Source organism: Protopterus annectens, chromosome 14.part0 (genome assembly GCF_019279795.1).
Source record: "Protopterus annectens isolate FY-2018-M chromosome 14.part0, PAN1.0, whole genome shotgun sequence".
Classification (NCBI taxonomy): Eukaryota; Metazoa; Chordata; order Ceratodontiformes; family Protopteridae; genus Protopterus; species Protopterus annectens.
Genome location: NC_056748.1, coordinates 996,907,151 through 996,922,118, shown reverse-complemented (window position 1 = coordinate 996,922,118; position 14,968 = coordinate 996,907,151). Strand labels below are relative to the sequence as shown.

At 40.4% G+C, this 14,968-nt stretch overlaps 1 protein-coding gene across 6 annotated transcripts in view; it reads left to right on the top strand.

Annotated features, from left to right (window-relative positions):
* The window catches only part of LOC122789390 (zinc finger protein OZF-like), a 253,309-nt gene that overhangs the window by 79,532 nt on the left and 158,809 nt on the right, over positions 1–14,968 (top strand). The window lies entirely within an intron of this gene.

The following is a 14,968-nucleotide window of genomic DNA, read 5'->3' as shown; positions in this document are numbered from 1 at the left end:
GAGACCCAGTAGAGAGAAAGCTGAAGTCCATTGTTGGCAGTTGTACTTAAAATAGCTAACTCTGTTTCCATGTAGCCTTTAATGCTAGGGAAGGTTTTATATTAGGGCTGCAGCATTTGGATTTGTGTTTACCAGCACACACCATTGGGTTAACGGTCTTTGCTGAGAATGCCAAGCTGACCTCCATGGAATGCTGAGTGCTAGGGATCAATTTTGTTTTGGCTTTAAGTGAAAGCATACATGGAGAACAGGGATGAGCAAGGCAAGATACTTACTACTGTTGGTATCTAGCTTCCGCCATCTCAAAAGTCAATCTCCAAAATGCAGAGAAGCCCACATCAGATGTGGGCAGAAGCAGAATACTGGAAGGTGTCCCAACATCCAGAACAGCTTCAAGAGCGATTGCTGGTTGTATATCTGGGGTTCTTGACTTTCACTGGGCATCTGAGGTCTGCATGTAGTTGGGAGCAACCCTGAGACCTTGCCTGACTGCTCTTTGGATTCTGTCATCAGTCACTTCTCAGCTTGGGTGGTAATCATCAGGGATGGGATGGGTGAGGATAGTTACTGCCTGGGATAACAGGATATCACTTTTTTTCTGCCCTAGCTTTACTGCTCTTCACTTGCTGGATTACTCACCCTTTTAATAGCTAGTGACACAAACAGATTTTATAATTCTGTTAAACAGGAGCCTTGCTCCAGAATGTGTCTGCATACTACTTCAGGTTTTTTTTTAATACCAAAGAAGACAAAGGACTTAGGCTAGTATTGAATATAAGCAACCTAAACACATTCATTCCAAAATAAACCGTTCAGGTGGTTTCAGTGCAGTCTGGCCTTGTTTGTCTGGCAGGAAGAGATTAGGTGCGCTCTGAGCTTCCGGAGTTCCTACCTCCAGTTTAAAAACTGCCAAGAAATTCCTAGCTGTTTATACTTCAGAGGCAGTTATTACCAGTTCCAGGCTCTAGCAGTTAGTCTTGCCTCGGCTCCAAGTGTATTTATCAAATTTACGGCTGTAGTTGTAGCTCGGCTCCAAGTGTATTTATCAAATTTACGTCTGTAGTTGTAGCACACTTGCATCTGCATGAAGTCAAAGGTATTGGACATTTGACTCATAGCTACCTAATTCTTAAGTCAATGTCTGTGTGAAAGTTTGTGGTAACAGAATTCTAGTCCTGGAGAATAACACTGAATCCAGAAAAATGTCAGTTGCAGCATGCTGTCACTCAAGGTTATAGACTGTAGTCTGGACTCTGGTTTCTGTACAGTGAAACTCCCTATAGGTAGGATTTGGGCACTTCAATGGTTTTCTCATTATGAAGGTTTCTGGTCTTCCACAGCCAGTGCTTGCTTTTCTGTTGTGGTTTTGGCACTAATGGCAGTAGCTAGCCCTATGATTTTTCTTGCAAGGTTCTTTTTGAAGGTTCTTCAGTGAAACATTTAGAACACCAGTCTCAGAATTTGGATCCTCTGGAACACCAAATCCCCATCTCTCAGGCCTACAAACATTTATCACAGTGGATAAACACTGATGGGTCATTTTTTTCCAGTCCCTACTTATCCTCCATTCCATGGCAGTGGTTATGACTGCCCTAAATGTGAGTGGATATTGGGACAAACAAGCCAGTTTTAGGTGTCTGGAAATTGCAGCTTTCCTTTCATGTCAACCTACTAAAGAGACCAGTCCTGACTCTCCAAGCCTTCCAAGACTTTCTCCAAGCCTTCCAAGACTTTATCCAAGTGGAAGTTCTGATTTATGCAGACTGATAACATGGCAGCTGTATTGTATTTTATATCAATAAATAGTTGTGCAGTCTGTTTGTCCCTTAATGCAAGAAAGCTGTAAGAGTATGGGAATGTCTGAGGTCCAGGATTTCGATTGTAATCCATTTATCAGGGGAGTCTAATTCTTTGGCATATAGCTCTTGGTGACCAGGAAAATATTCCAAAATTGGGGAAAATTGTGTTGGTCAGTTTTGTATAACTGCAGAGAGCTCCCAGGGAAGCTGTGGCCTGCAGGCGTCATATGGGCTGCTCTACACTTTTTCCCCGTTTCTTCAGTTTGATTTCATATAGCTCTGCAGTGTCCCTGAAAGATCTGGGTTCCTCTGCATCTGCATTGTCTGTTAAGTCCCATGTTCTTGAGACCCACAAATGAATCTGCTGAGCAAGTATGCCCTTCTGGATATTTATTCCTTATGGCTTGCTCTTTTCATTCCCACTGCCAGTTGTGTCTTTCGGCTTTTTCCAGTTAGGGGTCGCCACAGCGGAACTCCAGTCCACTAATGATTGGCAGTAGATTTTTATGTGCAGAATTGCCGGCCCTGACGCACAACCTTCAACAAAGGTATGCCCATTCACGCATGTCTCCACACACAAGTTCTAGCTGAGAATCAAACAGGACAACGTCTTACTGTGAGGTGACAACGCTACCGCAGCACCACCACCGCAGTTCATTCCCACTGCCAGTAATTGCCAATAATATTACTTTTTATGGTAGGATGTTCAGGAAGCTCTTATAGGTTCATAGGTTGGTACTAGGCTACCGGCCCTATGGCCTATACAAGCCTAGCCATAACAATTCTGGATATTTCTTCCCACAATATTTACTTCCCTGGACCCCTGTCTAGCAGGGTGACTGACGTGCATTTGTTTACTGGGAAACTCTGACTGGGATTGGAGCACTTTTTCAGTGGAGGCCTGGGGAGAAAAGTTGCACAAAAATTATTACAGCAAATGCACTCAATACAATGTACATGTTAATAAAGTACAGGACAGAGTCCAAGTTAATAAGGTATAGTTTCAAGGCCAAGAAATGAGCAAAAAGTAAATTATTATAAGGAGCACAGTGTGTTGAAGTAAATATAATTAAAAGGACATTTTGTTTATTTGGTTACGTTACTCAGTGGCTAGTACAGTACACGCACATTGAGTGTAGAAAGTTGTTGCAAGCGTTCATAGAAGGTTAGCATAATATGATCTAATTAAGTGAAGCTACCCATGGTCAGAACAGTTACAAATAACCAAAAACTATAGGTGGGACAGGAGTTTTTAATTTTTTAAATTAATCACAAAAAGCCTGAACAAAGATTTTATTTCCAGTTTGATTACTGGGGGAAGTCCACTGGGCCCAAGGGACGCGTTTTCAGTGGAGGCCCAGGGAGAAAAGCTCCAAATACAGTATACAGTACAGATATAGTAATACAGAAATGTAAAGATAAATTATCTAGAACAAATTGCAACAAAGGTACATGCGGTGTTGCACAATAGTCAGAGAAACATCATTGTAGATTATCTTAAGGGGTTATGCAGGTTAATTGGAGAGCACTCATTGCATAGTATGTGGGGAAAACATTTTACATACACACCTTTAAAGTAGAAATATAAAACATTTACAAGCACACATTTAAAGTATGAAACTATTTACAATATTTACACAGTTGTGATGAGGGTTAGGTATCTCTAGGAATTGGAGAGCTTGGATACAGTCATAGAAAAACAAGCTATGGGAGATTTAGAGAGCTTAGGAACCTGGGAGAGAAGAAACAAAAACATTTTTTGGGCCAGTAGTTGGGAGAATTTAGGTAGGGTGAAGGCAGGTACATTAACATTTAGTGGGCATGTGTTTGAAATGCTGGGTTTTGAAGTTTTCTGAGTTTGGTATGGCTCTTAGTGGAGGGGAGAGAATTCTATTTTTTACCTAGTGAGAAAGAGAGGAGTTGGCCAGCAGGACGTTTGGGCTTCTGGATAGCTATCAAGTTTTGATGTTCAGATCTGAGAGTTCTATTAAGGGTATAAGGGGGAAGGATATTGGCTAGAGCTGGACGTTTAGAAGGGTGAAATAGGAGTCTATGAGCAGTGGTGAGTTGGAGGTAGTTTGTGAGTTCTAGCCAATTCAGAGATTGCAGGTTGCGGCAATGATGGGTGGAATGTTTGGATTTGGTGGCAAATTTAGAGATTTTATTATAGCAGTTTTCTAGTTTGGAGGTGATGGAGGAGGACAGGCTGGTAAGGAGAGGAGCTCCGTATAGTAAGGAGGGCAGAAGATGGGTAGTGGCCAGTGTGTGCCTAGTAGAGTGTGAGAGAAAGTGATTATTCCTGTATAGCATACCAAGTTTTTGCCGGGTTCTCTTAATATTTTGCAGAATGTGGATGTCGAACTTAAGGTATTCATCTATAGTAATGCCGAGTAGTTTGGCTGATGGAACCACTTCTATAGGTGAGTTGGTTTGACTCGGGACTCTGAAAGTATCTTTGTTATAGGAATGAGTCTCTTTTTTGGGGGGGGGGGTGGACAGCAGAATTTGAGATTTATTGGCGTTGAGGGAGAGGTGGTTTTGGCGCATCCAGTTTTCAGTGGTTGAAAAAGCAGTTTGAATTTTAGTGAGCAATTCAGGGAGGTTAGAGGCAGAGCAGACCAAGGTAGAATCATCTGCATATTGAATGATTTTGGTATTGGGAATTGCAGAGTGAAAGTTATTTTTAAAGATGTTAAAAAGCATTGGCCGTAGGATCGATCCCGGAGGTACACCAGTAGGAGTAGCTAAGAAGGGGGAGTTTTTCCATTTGGACTGACTGTGATCTGTCTGATGGGTAGCTGGCGAACCAGGATAAAGTGCTTGGTGAAAGATGAAGATTTGAGAGCTGAGAGAGGAGGTGTTTGTGGGAAACTGTGCCTAACGCTTTGGACAAATCTAGCAATACAGTAGAGACCAGGTGTCCAGAATCTCGGGCGTGATTCACAGTTTTTAGGAAAGACAGTAGGGCAGTTATGGTGCTGTGGCCTGGGCGGAAGCCATGTTGGGTAGGTGTAAGAAGATTGTTTTGGGTTAGAAAAGGCATAAGTTGGAGGTGAATGCACTTTTCAAGGATTTTAGAGATTGGTGAGAGTAGTGCAATAGGGCAGAAATTTGAAATATTGGTGTTTTTGCCTCCTTTATGGAGAGGAAGAATATAAGCTGAGCGCCAGAGTTTGGGGATGTATGATTCCTTTAAAGATCTGTTAATGATGCTGATTGAGAGAGCTATACCATCAGCAGCACATCTTAGGAAAGAGGAGGGAATATTGTCAGGAGCATTAGAGCAAGGTTTAAGTTTGCATAGAAGTTTTTTTATAAAGTTAGAGACAGGTTTGAGGTTGAACATAAGGGAGTGCTTTATTAGGTGAATTGGATGGGGGAGAGTGAGAGGACTTGGAAGGTTGTTGGTGAATGTCTTGGTTAGGTCTGATATTGTTTTTATGAAAAATGAATTAAAATCTGAGCTGATTTCAAGGTCTGATTTACTAGGGTCAGGACAGGGATTAATCTTGGAGCCAGGATTGAGAAGTGAATTAATAGATTTCCAGAATTACTTAGGGGTTTTTTTTTATTAGACTGGTGCCTAATATAGTATGATTTTTTATCCTTGGTGATTAGCTGTTTCACATGGTTACGAAGTTGTTTATATTGAAGGAAGGTATTTGGCAGGTTATTTTTTGGTAAAGCTTCCACAATTTGTCTCTGAAGCATAATTTGTTTAGTATGCTTGGATAGCCAAGGAGCTGTATTAGTTTATTCTTTTGTTTCTTAGTGGGGCTACAGAATTTAGGGTGTCTAGGAAGACAGAGTTGAAATAGTCTGTAGCACTGTCAAGTGGAAGGGTTTTTAGTATTTGCCAGTCCATTTGTTTAAGCATATTTGAGAAGGTTGTGGGGTTAAAGTTACTAAGGTTGCGAGTAAGAATGTATTGGTGCTGGTGAGGAGAAGTTAGTTGCATGTTGAATGAAAGCTGGGAAGTGGTCACTAACGGAATCAGGAATTGTGCCAGAGTTGGTTATTTTATTTGGATCAGAGACTAGGATCCAGTCAATAGTAGATCCAGGAGGGTTAGTTTTGTTAGGTCGAGTGATGGGGTAGATTTTTTGAGTGAAGTTAGAGGTTAATGGATATGGATGGAGAGGGGCTATTGACCTTGTTCCAGTCAATATTTACATCACCTATAATGTAGGTTTCGTATTTAATGTTAGATGCCCAGTGGAGGATATCTTTGAGGATAGAGATGTTGTTACCAGGAGATATATATGTAGAGCAATAAAGCAGATATTTTTATGTTTGTTCAGTTTTAGTAGTCCAGCTGTAAGTTCAGTGTTATTGAATTGAGGAATTGGAATTTGGAGGGGAATTAAGGTGAGTAGGTCAGAGTAGACTAAGGCAGTGCCACCGCCTTTTTTATTTAATCGGTCATAGACAAGTGGACTTTTTCTTGGTGTAGACCATCTCTGAGAGTAGATCACTTTTCTGCACTGGTTTCTGCCTCGACTCTGTATCCAGTATTTTTTTTCCTTCTTTTAGTTTCTTAACCTTCGATGATGATCATAAAACCTTCCTCTTGCTGTATTACCTTCCTAGGTGGTGAGAGCCCCCTGACCCATTTGCTGTTGTAGGAGGTGAGAGTTGAGCTTCGAGTATTGTCATCTGCCATGAATATGGGAGTTTATCCTTCTAACTCCCCACCCCTTGTCTGTGTTGTGACTTACATGCACCCAGAAGCAAGCACTTAAGTGTTATTATGTATGCTGATCCTGGTATTTAGCAAACTGCTGGGTGCAGTTGGTCTAAAGAACGACGACTGCCGTAACACCCCCAACCTTTTTACCACAGTGTGGGAGAGCAAACAGCTGTTGGTCCATTCCCTTCCTCTAGGCCAACTACTGCAGGGCCTGGGGCAGTAGTTAGACAGATTGTGGTTGTCTGTCTGGTGCAGACTCTGGGAGTTCTCCCTCTTTGCCATTGGCACTAGTATTTTTGATACTGGCTTAAGGTTATTAGGCTACAATCTCCTGCTTTCTTTTAAAGTTCAGTGTGGTATATCCTTTACTTTGAACATTTCTACAGCTTTTCTGCTTTCATTTCTCAACTATAAAATCTAATCTTTGAGACTTTGTTCTGGAAGAATTGTAGGACTCCTTTTAAACCAGCTAGTAATAAAAGTTTAAAATATTGTAATTTGAAATGCATTTCTTTTGAAGCAGTTAAATCAGCCCAAAGTAGTTTAGGACTTCATGCTCCTCCTGCTTGAGCCTCTCTAGTTATTTATAAAGGCAGCTGTTGTAGGATCTAGCGCATCTTTCAGTCTGTTCTCAACCAATATTTCCTTTTCCTGTTTTCTTTCCAGCCTACTCCAGTCATAGCGAGGTCTTGTTACATTACACGGATATTAATAGCTAGGTAAGAATCTGGGTAGACAAAACTCTTTGATAAGACACGCAACTTTTAATTTCCTATCCCCACCCCCCACACCCCCAATCATTGGCACAGCAGTTTACCAACTTTACGCTTGCCAAATAGTTATCTGATAGCATTAGGTTTTGCTGTGCCAAAAGTAGCATGTCACTACTGGAACTTTCTAAAGCTCACTCTTCTAGAGCAGAGTCTACGTTTGTATCCTTCAAGAATGCAGCCCTTTCCAGTAGTATGTAGTGGTTACATGGACTTAACCTAATACCTTTGCAGAGCATTATAAACTAGACCTTATCCCTAGGTCTAGATTTGCTTTTATGACTATTAAGAATGTGCTCTTGATGTTCATATAGAAGTAAGGACTTGGGACTCAGACATGTTACTTTATAATGGAGTAACTCATTACTACTCAAATACAGGATAAGTAATTGCCATTAGGGTAGATTCAATGAAATGGGTACGTTTTCTATGACTCCACCCACCTTCCCATGTGTTGTGGAGATGGGCATGTGTGCATGCAAATATATGTTCAACTTTAACATCGCTGCCCTCGTATCATTGGGTTGAGCAGAGTGGAGCATCATGTGATGGGCAAGGTGCCAAGCAACCTGGTAATTTATTTTTCCTTTGAGTAGGTTAGTCCTACTAGACTAGTAGCCTGCTTTCATGGGAGACCCAAGGTAGTATTTGTATTAAATTTTTAGATTACCTGTGGTCTTAATCCTAAGAAAATTGACTTCTTTTACATGTCTAGCATTATGGTAAGCACATTACTTTTTTAATATTTAAAGCAAACCACTACTGTTGTGAAGGAACTATTTAAATATTTGACTTTACTGGCTTTTGAAAGACTGCACCCAACCCAGGATTTTTTAATGTCAGGTTTGATTTATACCACACAAAATTCTAATAATGCCCAAACAAACCATTTTCTAAATGGAATGGCAATTGTTCAGGTATATTAAGACAAAGGGTTACAGTCATTGTATTTATTTTAGTTATTTATTTTAATATGCCACATTACATGGCATGTCACTGGGCCCTCAGAAGTTCCTGTACTTTGATCATTTTACACAGTCCAATGAAACTTTATTAAAGGCATCTGCAGTCCGCAGAAAGCAAAGGCTTGACCGACTCCCTGTTGTAATTCCAGGGCTTGTAAGTAGGAGTCTAAAATTACAAAACTAAATGTCCAAAATAACAATGAAAGTACAACTTCTGTTTATTTTTTAAAGTTGTCTTCTGTAGGAGGTCATGCTCCCCCTGCATCTCTCCCACCCTCAAACCCCCCATATACCATGTCTCAGGTTACCATACGAAGGAGAAAAGGGAATATTCTAAGAAGTGGCAGTTTCAGAATTGTTATATACAAGTCTGCATTTTCGCTCACTCAGACTCGCCATTTCTGGGAGCGCACTAATGAGTCTGTGAATTTCAAATGGTTGCTAGTATGACTGCATTTGCGATGCTGTTTACCTTGTCTCCATTTGTATATTTCTTTAAGAAAAGCAGCTACACTTTATCTAGTCCCCCCCCGGGGGGGGGGGGTGGACAAGGGAGTGCGTCTGCCCAAGCTGATAGTAGCCTTTGTGAGGGGGAGGGGGCATCTCAGGGAGCATACACACCTGTATATCAGAAGCAGACGTGGTCTCTCTGTTTTGATGCAGAAGCTGGCATCACTTCAGGGGAGATTAGGCCACATATCTAAAAATACTGAAATGGATGCCAGGATGATAGCTCCGCAATAAGCTCTTTGTCCTATTTGTGGAAATCATCAGGGAACAATCCCAAATGTTGGAAGATTGCAGTTGGGCTTGTGTAGTGACCATGGGGAGACCCCCCCCCCACAGTACAATATTCCTGGAGCAAGTAAGACGTACTGAACTTTATCAACATAAGAGAGATGTTTTCTATTTTTTGTACTTCAAAGTGATGGTGTAACCTGTACTAATTACAAAGAGAAAAAAAGCAAAGGTTTTTCCACTTGTACGAACTGCTCACTCTCGTCCTCATAACCTGAAAGCTGATGTACAAACAAAAATATCTTGCTGTAAGCCAGCACAGTGTTGCTATAGACCAGCGAAGCAAATCTGACCACAATCCCTTGGTCAAGGAGCATTTTATTATCTGACCAGTTCCTGTTGCACTTAAATATAAAGTTGATCTTTGCAGTGGAATACCAGATTTTCCCAGTTCTAATGAAGTTTTCCCAGTTCTAATGAAGTTTTCCCTTGTAGGACAGTCTTAGTGGTATATGCCTTCTCCACACTGTGGAGCAGTTGCTTCTGATGTTCATCATATTGATCACTGCTGCAATATCTTTAGCTTTATGGGTTGAATCCTGCCAAGGACATAACAACTGGCCAGCTTCCAAAATTTCAGAGCATCTTCTACATAAGCTTTCAAGCAGCTCAAGCTGAGCTGACTAAAAGGCAAGTTTGAGTGCCGAACCTGTCAGAGCTTTACTGCTGCTGAAAAATGTTCCCCCTACTGCTGCTAAACAACTAATTCCACTCCTACTTTTTCTGACAAGTATGTAAAGATTATTGGCAAGTATGGGGGAATAAGTGCTTGTTTCTATAATTTTGCTTTTTCAGAATTTTGATTTCTCGGACTTACTTTCACAGTTAGTCAGAATAAACTATGAGGAATGTTTTTATGTGTAGTTTTTTTGTAAGGAAACATTTATTTGGCTTCTTCCATTTCACGGGTCACAGTTCATTGTTTAGAGTGTGTGTGACTCTGTTACTACTTCCAGGTCTATATGGCCAGTGGTACTATTGAGGACATTTGCCTGTATCCATTCTTGGAACCTTCCAGATGTGAAAAATGAGATTTTAAATTCTCCTTTGGATAGAGAGTTTTTCTTTCATTGCTGCAGAAGTTATTGAAGTGCGATGAAAGGGGTAAGTTGACAAAGGGAATCTAATATTTTAAGCCCTATTTTTCCAGTTTTTCTAAGGGATTCTCTAACTCTTCATCTAGTGGCAGAGGGGTTCCAGAAATAATTCAGGAACCCTCCAAAATCAAGGACAGTCAAAGTTGGAATAAATGTTTTTAGGGACCTTGTTCTCTCCCCCTCTCCCGTCAGTCCCTTTTCCCCTTCTAGAGGGCCTGAATCTCCTGTCTTTGGCAACCGTTTTAGACAAATGGGTTCTGAAGATGATTCATCCAAGTTACAGATGGCAGTGGGAGAAAATATTCCCTTTCCAGGGGGTAATTCCTCAACCACCTGTCCAAAATCATGTTTTTCCAGCTGTCCTTCAACATATGTTGTGTCTGGGTGAGAGAGAGAAACAGTTCCTTCTTCCCAGGTTGGAAAAGGGATTTTTTTCCCCCAAGAATATTTTTGGTGCCAAAGAAAGATGATGCTTGAGAGACCAGTTCTGTATCTTTCTTTCCTAAACTGGTTTGAGATGGTGCCCATGTTCAAAATGCTGCCACTTCACAACCTGTTGCCTCCTGTTCCTCATTTGTTTCCTGGTAATGCTGGATTTAAAATGTGCTTATCACATACTTATTCATTTGAACTTAAGACATTTCTTAATCTTTTATATGTCTGGATCATATAAAGTCTCTGGCTCATCATTTGAGCGATCCACTGCTGGATAGTCTAGCTCAAGTTATAGCTCATTATGGGCTACAGGGTATCATCATTTTCCATATTTAAATGTCTTTTATTTTTACAGAGTCTTTCTTTCAAAATGTCAGGAGTTTCTCATTTCAGTGAAAGATCCCTTGCACAAGAATGGATTCCAAGAGAACATTCAGAAGTCCTTTGAATCCTTCACACAGGATTGTATTCCTGGGTTGCCAGATAGTCTCTGATCAGAGAGCTATTATTCAGAGGAAAAAAAATCTATATCTAGATCTGTTTATAAGGTTTTCCAATTTTTTTTTTTAACAAAGCTTACTTATGATGTAAGCATATACTTGTATAAATAAAAAAACATACGGACATTCTCAGTTAGACACTATACATTACATATAATCTTCTGTACAGTCACTGTCAAGACATAGCTCATTCAGTTCCTGCCTTCACTTAAACTTCAGTTCTCCTCTATTATTCTGCATTTTTTTGTTCCCACAATTCCCATTTTTAAAGGACAACTGGATTCTGTTATTAGATGCTCAACTTCTCTCTCCTTTCTCTTTTTTCCCTATTTATTGTCCCTGCTATGACTAAACATTACAGCATTTCAAATATTTTAAGTATTCTGTTAGTACCTCACTGTACTGTGGTGGTTTCATTTTCAAAAAACTTTTAGCTGGCCCTGGAAAAGCTTGCTGCAGTCTCCAATTCATTGATGCCACCAAGGCCAATGAATACAGGTACTTTCTGGCCAATTCCCTCCCCAAACTGACACCACGACTGTCCTAAAAACCCACCCATGCTGTGATGTCACAGCTCCCTAGTCCTTCCCCTACCCATACAAAAAGTAAAGGCTAGAACAAGGAAAACAGTGCACGAGTCAAGTCTCCTGCTGTGAGCGGTCAATCACAGCAGGTAACAGCTGAAATTGCCCTTGGCACTTTGACAGTTAGAGAAGTTAGGTGTGAAAGGAGATGGGATGCAAGTTAAAGTAGTAGAATTCATGCTTCACAAAAAACTGCAGTTTAGCCGTTCTAAAAGAAGCAGCAGTAAAAATCACTTTGAAAGTCTGTTCTGTGGCATTTGCACTGTTTGTGCTCTAAGTCACTGAACGGCATGAAATGTTACTTTAAATCTAACTGACTGAAAGACAGCAGTGTATGCATGTAAAATCAATGCAGTGACAGGAGATTTAAGAAGAAAGAGGGCCGTGTCTTGTAATTTGTTTGCAGACAAGCACTGCATTGTAGAATACCTAGAGGCAGACGAAACAATCAGAATTACTTCAAGATGCCAGACCCCATGTGATCAGACTCCGAAATTATGTATAAAAATATTGAAAACCTGCAAATAGTCCCAGAGTGTTAAAATGTAGGAAACACCAAAACATGGTGAAATAAACATTTTTTTTTTTTTTTTTTTTTAAGTCTGAAGGTGGGGTTCTCCTTTAATATAATTTGTTCCTACCCATTTCTAAATATTCCACCTCTAGTTCTTTTCTCTGTTACTATATTCTCTACTTCTAGTATGGTTTGTTTACACTTTGATTTCCATTTTCTAGTAATTACTTTCTTCACAAGAATTGAACTTTGCAAGGCTACTATGTTTAGGCAACTCCGATTCTGTATCACAGCTCAAAAATAATTTCTTTCTACCAATTTCCTTGACCAGTTTTTCTGACGGTGTAGCCTGCGGGCAGTTTGTCTGCCAGCTCATTACACTCTTGAAAAATATGTTCTCAGTTGCCTCTTTCTTCCCCATAACGCATCCAACATTTGCAATCTACCCAAGGAAAAATTCCTGAGACTGCTTTGGGTATAAAAATACCTCTGCAAACACTTCAAGTAAAAATCCTAAACCTTCTAGACTTTGCATATTTGGGATTCATGCTTATATCCTCATTTTTTTCATAGTGAATTGCTTATCCAGTCTCTTCCCAACCCTTTCTAACTTTCTCTGATTACTATAGCTATCATGCAGTATTGTATATGCCCTACTAATTATACATCTTTTAGCAGCGGTTTCTGTTCTAGATTCTACTAAAAACTACCAGTGCTGGTCTTTCACTTAGGATCCCCCTATTCCTTTCTCCTTGCCTATACTCTTATCGATTCTTGATAGGAAGGCAGTCTATAGCCTGCAGTCCATATGTATTATTGGTCTCTTCCCATTCGATTACCTTTACTTCTCTAATTATTTGCTCCTAATACCTTGGTTTCTTTGCCATTTTTTCTAGTAAATTCCAGCCCCTTCTTGCCTAATCTTCTTTCTCTATTCCTTTATTGGGTTAGTTCTTAGAATATTTTTTGCTACTTTTTATGAATGTAATATTCTCCTTAAGGATCTGCATCAAAATCGGCCTCTCCTTATTTCTTGAAATCCCAGTTTCATCATCACCATCCCTTTCCACTTTCTGCTTTCTACTTGGTGTTATAAAGGAGCCTTAACTGTGTAGTTCTAAAATAACTCCATCAAATCAGGTGATCCCAAAGCACCTTAGTCTGTTGGAAGAAACAACTTATCCCACTTGACTCTTGCCCTGTTCCCCTCCCAGATAGAATTCTTAAACTCTTTAATTGCTGTCCACAACTTCTTCTCTGGTTGATAAAAATATGCTTCACCTTTGCATAAAACTGAAGGGGGACAGAAAAAAAATTCACCACTTGTATCTTCGTATCCATAAAACAGTGCTTCCAGTTTCTCATTTTTTGTTTAGTCTCTTCCCACATATCATTGGCTGCCATAACAGAATCCTTTTTAACCATACTCCTCCATTTTGTCACCATAAATATGGGTATTGCTGAACCAATTTGTGTGTAGATGCATAGTTTGCAGCTATTGCCTCTGTTTTATCAAGGTTTACCATTCATACTTTGGTCAGTGCAAGGGAATACTCCAGGATTTTGGGTCTTATGGCATCTATGATTATCATGATACTCCTAGTAACACTCCGAGAAAAATGCTATGGTATATGAAATCTCCTTCATCCCAGTCTTTTCAAATCCTAGAGCTGGGGTTTGTCAGAAGGGAAATCACTTGGTATAAACAAATTTGCCTAAATATAGGTCTCCTCTTCTCCCTCCTTGCTGCAGTCGGTCACCACAGACATTTTGGACCTTGCTTGGTGAGCAGTTTCAAGAGGGATAAAAGTGTGAGGTGCGTGGGGCACCAAGGACAAACATAAGCACATAAATATAAAGTGCTTACCCTGATCAAAGCATTCAAGTCTCTGAATCCTCTTTGATCCCCCTGGACCTCTACAAGTTATTACAGACGAACCTCATGTGGTACATCAATAAAAAAAAGGGGAACCAGGACAATGCCCCTTTGCAGACTAGCCATGATAGCATTGAATGTAGCTTCACAGCACAGTCTCAATCCACAGGCATCCTGCATTCTGTCAAAGCAAAACTGTATGGCAGACGAGCTAAGCAGGACAACTGCAGAACTTCTCAAATGGAAGCTACATCACCAGGTCTTCCAAGGTCTGTAGGGGAGTTCAAGTAGACAGATTTGCTTCCTCTCTGAACCATCAGCTGGCAAGATTCTGCTCTAGAACACCATGCAAGAAGGCCTGGAAGACTGATGCCTTTTCCTTTCTGTGGAAAGGAATGCTCCTGTATGCCTTTCCACCTGTTCCACTGATGTGCAGGATACATCTGAAGATTCAGTAGGAATCTCTCAAGATCATTGTGGTGACTCCCTTCTGGCCCAGACAACAGTGGTTCTGGTTTTTCCTTATTTTGGAAATGGCCAAGGGCTATTACCACATGCTTCCTCACAGAATGAATCCACTCGCACAAGATCGAGGGTGTTTGAAACACCATGAACCCAATCAGTTTCAACTGACAGCCTGGATTATAAGGTCTTAATTCCCTTTAGGCACCTGTGTACTGATGTGCATCGGGTACTAAAATGAGGCAAGAAAGCCTCCTACTAGAAAATCATGTATTAGCAAATAGAAAAGGTTTTCTAGTTGGTGCCAACAACATAAGCAGCACACATTCAGAGCTAGTTATGATTTTGCAATATTTGTATGTTACTATCCTATGGCCTTTCTTACTCCTCCATCAAGGTTCATTTATTGGCCATTTCAGCATGTCTGTCCACAGATCCTCCTTTTTCAATGAATTCTCATGTCAAACTTTTTTTTTTT